Here is a 4,488-nt window from a genome sequence, read left to right as displayed (position 1 = left end):
CTCTTGTTTTGGAGAGGGATATCTTGATTTTATCAATCAAGATAGCTTACTGAATTTTATCAATCAATTCGACATATTGCAAATGTGGGCTTTGCCCGCGCAGGTTCGAATCCTGCCGAGCACGCTTTTCTTTTTCTCTTGTTTTGGAGAGGGATATCTGCAACATTTCCACATTGCCTGGCAAATATTTCTCCTCAAAGATTGGATTTCGAGTTCTACAGGTTTAGGAGGTAATTTTTCTTGAATAGTTGTTTGTCCCTTGATTATTTAGAAGTTACAACATTCCTATTCCTGATTACAGAAAGGTGTCATGGATGTCCACCCACCGTGTCTATAAATCTGTGAATTATATCAGCATACTACTACCTCTTGAATCATATTATCTTCTGATGTATGTAGCTAGTGGATTGTATTGTATATTTTCTTTCCAAGTTTCATATATTTTTAGTTCCGAAACTTTCAGGATATACATCAAACACATTCTTTTTAGTATAAGATAAGGATAAACATAGATATATCAAGAGGAAATATTCATCTGTAGTTACATGTCTTCTTATGCAGTTGGGTAGGAGGCTTCCATGGCAATACCACATAGCCCTTCATTAGCATCAACATCTCTTTGCATCCTTATGTATCCGTCCTCACCCCATGAAGTTCCCCATGAATTCTTCACGAGCCAATACTTAGTTCCATCACTATCAGTCCCGTACCCTACTGCGGTAACACCATGGTCTAGTTCGGTGCCACAAGTTCCTGTGAATACCCCGTTTGAGTAAAACTGAAAGTCCTGGCCACTGGCATCAATGGCAACTGAAACAGGTTGCTTCGAGACGGCCTTCAGTAGAGATGCCTCATTGTTGGCTGGCACATCTTCATAACCATTGATTGAAGCAGCATGGGTGTTTGCCTTCTTAGTGTTGCAGCTTCCATCAACTCCGTTGTATGGGTAGTTAGCTTCTGTTGTGAGACCTCGGTTTTCTTGGATGAATTCAAAGGCGTCATCCATTAGACCACCCTCGCAGCCTTGATCTTCACCTTTAGTATCACAGTCTACTAACTCTTATTCAGATAGAGAGGTTAACTTACCAGTTGCCAGTTGTGTTATTCCTTCCATGGCTGCCACTGCGGAAAATGCCCAACAGCATCCTGCGTTTTGTTTCCACAAAACATGAAAATCTTGAGTTAGCGATCGATTTAGGAAACTGAAAACGATTTTGTTCTTTTACGTAATGGTAAAATAGAATACACATGCTGTGCATGTTGGTTATATGTGATTTGGGTAAATCAGGCTTTTTGGGGATTTTTCTAGCTGAGGTACACAATATAAGGAAAATGCTGTTACTTACCACACTGCCCTTGGTCCTTAACTTGTGTAACAGCTCCTTTCTTTCTCCAGTCCATGGTGGATGGTACTGCAGTAACATTTTCATACCTGAATGCTGTTGATTCCTGTGGACTTCTTCTCCATGACCTCTTGTATCCATTGCGAGAAGATTTAAATTCTTCAATGGTTTGATCTGCAATCTCATTGACACTTAATTTGTATGGTTTGTTTTCAACATTACTGGACTCGATGAATTCAACATTGGCCTTGAATATATTAAAGCGTTTCTCCTTTTCAGCTTGGTTCTTATAGACTTTCCCATATCGAGTTATCCATTGTTGGTGTCTATCAGCCATGGTTGGCTCATGGAGTAGTACTACTCTATTTGACATAGCTTGAGAAGCCAAAGTAGCCAAAATGATGAATAAGGCCATAAACATAAACTGAAAACGGGTTGATGAGGAAGCCATAGTTGAGATCAAAGATTGTTTTGAGAATGTAATAATTTGGAAAGGGTGCCTAAACTTCAAAGATATTGATTTCTTTATCTTTCAAAGTGGTTGGGGATGCTTTCAAAACTGAATTTGGTGTAAGTTTATATAGAGGGAAGAATTCTTGTTTTTTATTTGAATGGTTGCGTAACTGTTCTGACTGTGAGTATACGTGCCGGTGAAATTGAGTTGCAAATGATTGCTATATCAACTTGGAAGTTCTGGAAGAACAATTTAATATATTTCTTCAGTAGTACACTGAAAAGAAAAAGAAAAAAGTACGATTATAAATTTACGCAGAAGTCTTGATATTCCAAAGCATTGTTTAGTTACCTTTCCACTACGATTAGACTAAGTCATATGGGCTAGATGTGGCTGCTAGATTAGCTAAAAAGTGTCGCAGTTCAAAAGAAAAAAAGTGTTCTTTATTTGTTAATACTAGTTCTCTCTCCTACTAGTTGCTCGCATGTGAACTAGCAGCGAGATAGTTACGCTAAATGGTTCAGCGTAACAAAAATCACCTTTTCGTGGAATGGTTCAGCGCAAATACCCTGGAACATTCTTCTCACCGTTGAACCATTCACCGTTGTGAGCCTACGCTAGATCGAAACGCGCATCCCCTCTGCGCTAAATCATACAGCGTAACCCGATCGAGTATGACCTTTTTTTCAAATTTAATATATCACTATTTTTTTCAAATTTCAAATTTTGAAATGCTCCCGTTTTTTCCTACACCTAGTTTACACCGCTAACGACTATGTTTTCAAATTTTGAATTGTGAATTGTTTGACAATTTGTTCTTGTTAGAGCACTGCTCGGTCGAACTCGCAAGCGTGGCTATCTCAAGCTTGTTGTCAAGTTTAGTTGGCAAAACTATAAGTCTTGATTTCTAGTCTACTTATAGCTAAGTCTCGGATTAGGATAGAAAGTGTAGTTGAGCATTAGACTTCACGGCGTTCATCGATTGACGACGAAGAATTACTACGGGAGCTTGTGGAACTTCATCACCAAAAGGTATGTGGAGACTTGAACTCATCTATCACTCAAAAGTCTATCTACTCTATCTCCTATTTGAGACAAAAGTCGTATAGCTATATAGACTTCAATTATACACATTTGATATTTCGAGATGATTTTACTCGCTTACATATTTCTCGAAATATGTGTTGGTAAGCTTTCGCTTTAACCAAGTTCATCTTATATTTTTAATGAAAGTCAAAAGATGATCATGTGAAAATCACCTGGTAACATCTTACATGATTTGTGTGAGACAATCATTTGATGTAGACTCGGAATGTTTCATATTGATCATTCGATCACTTGAAAATTTGCTTTGAAGCTAATAGTTTGTGTGAGACAGCTATTCCCGTCTTCCGAAAATGTTTCAATGATTGAAATGAAGTTTAGAAAACTTAACCATGGTTTGATAAAACATAGTATGCGTACCTGCATATATGTAATCCAAGTCCGGGAACCATACTATGCATACCCATGTGCGTACTGGTTGGTTTAGTGAAAGTCCGGGAACCTTGTACGATACCGGTACGCGTACTGGCGTGAGGTTCAGGTCCGGGAATTTCTGCTGATTTTGGAAGGTATGCGTACCCGTTCGCATACTGGCAAACCCAAACAAGTCCGGCAACTTAGGTATGCGTACCCGTTTGCATACTTGAGTAGGTTATGTTCTAAAATCGGTTTGTTCATGAACTAATACATTTATATAATAAGGAATGAAATGTTTTGCAAATCCTGGCTATAATGTTCATGAATTGATTCATGTATATCAAAATCGTTTTTGCTTCAATTGTGTCTTGTATACTTCTATGAGAATATAAACAATTGAACAACTCTAGAACTAGTTTCATTTGAGTCATTTGAACTAGTTATGGTTAAAATGAATATGGTTGATATAAAAGTGTTCATATAGCTAACTTCGGTTAACTATAGCTAAGCCAACAAGATGCACACGTTTAGGTACGGTTATTCATATATAAATGAAGTCACTTTTCATTTGTGTGTAACAAGCTAAGTTCGATCTAACGGTTGAAAGATATTAGCTTGAGTCTAATCAGGTTTTCATCTGACGGTGAATATTACCAAGGTAGCATTGATTGCAAACCCTGATTTGAAGACTATATGAAGGAGAACTCTAGCAACTGGGAAACCTAATCCCCACACCTCATGTGTGATACTAGTTGCGACTAGAGTCGATTCTCCTTTAACCTTAGGTTTTTCAAGAAACCCTGTAGGTTAACGACTTGAAGACTTAATTGGGATTGTGATGCCAGACCCAACTATTTTATATATAGTTGCATGTTCTGATCTTGCTGTTTTCTATCGTGATTGAGCATTATCTTCTCTAAGATTTGCTCGAGATTTAATCTCTGATAGGCAAGATAATAAGTGGTCACAAACATCTTCGTCTCATCGTTTGTGATTCCACAATATCTTGTTTCGCTACCATACGATTAAGATTATTGTGAGGTGATTGATATTTCTATGTTGTTCTTTGGGAATATAAATCCGGTATATCAATTGGTTCCTGTTCACCTTGATTTATCAAAAGACGGAACAAAACTCATAGGTTTATCTGTGGGAGACAGATTTATCTATACAATATACTTTTATGTGTGAGACAGATTTGTTTATCAAGTCTTCGACTTTGGGTCGTAG

At 37.7% G+C, this 4,488-nt stretch overlaps 1 pseudogene; it reads right to left on the bottom strand.

The window, feature by feature from the left end:
* Positions 1–513: 513 nt before the first annotated feature.
* LOC113335354 lies at positions 514–1,794 on the bottom strand (annotated as a pseudogene).
* Between the last annotated feature and the right edge of the window lie 2,694 nt (positions 1,795–4,488).

Source organism: Papaver somniferum, unplaced genomic scaffold (genome assembly GCF_003573695.1).
Source record: "Papaver somniferum cultivar HN1 unplaced genomic scaffold, ASM357369v1 unplaced-scaffold_13986, whole genome shotgun sequence".
Lineage (NCBI taxonomy): Eukaryota > Viridiplantae > Streptophyta > Magnoliopsida > Ranunculales > Papaveraceae > Papaver > Papaver somniferum.
The sequence above is the reverse complement of the archived record's forward strand: the minus strand, read 5'-3'. Positions and strand labels throughout refer to the sequence as shown.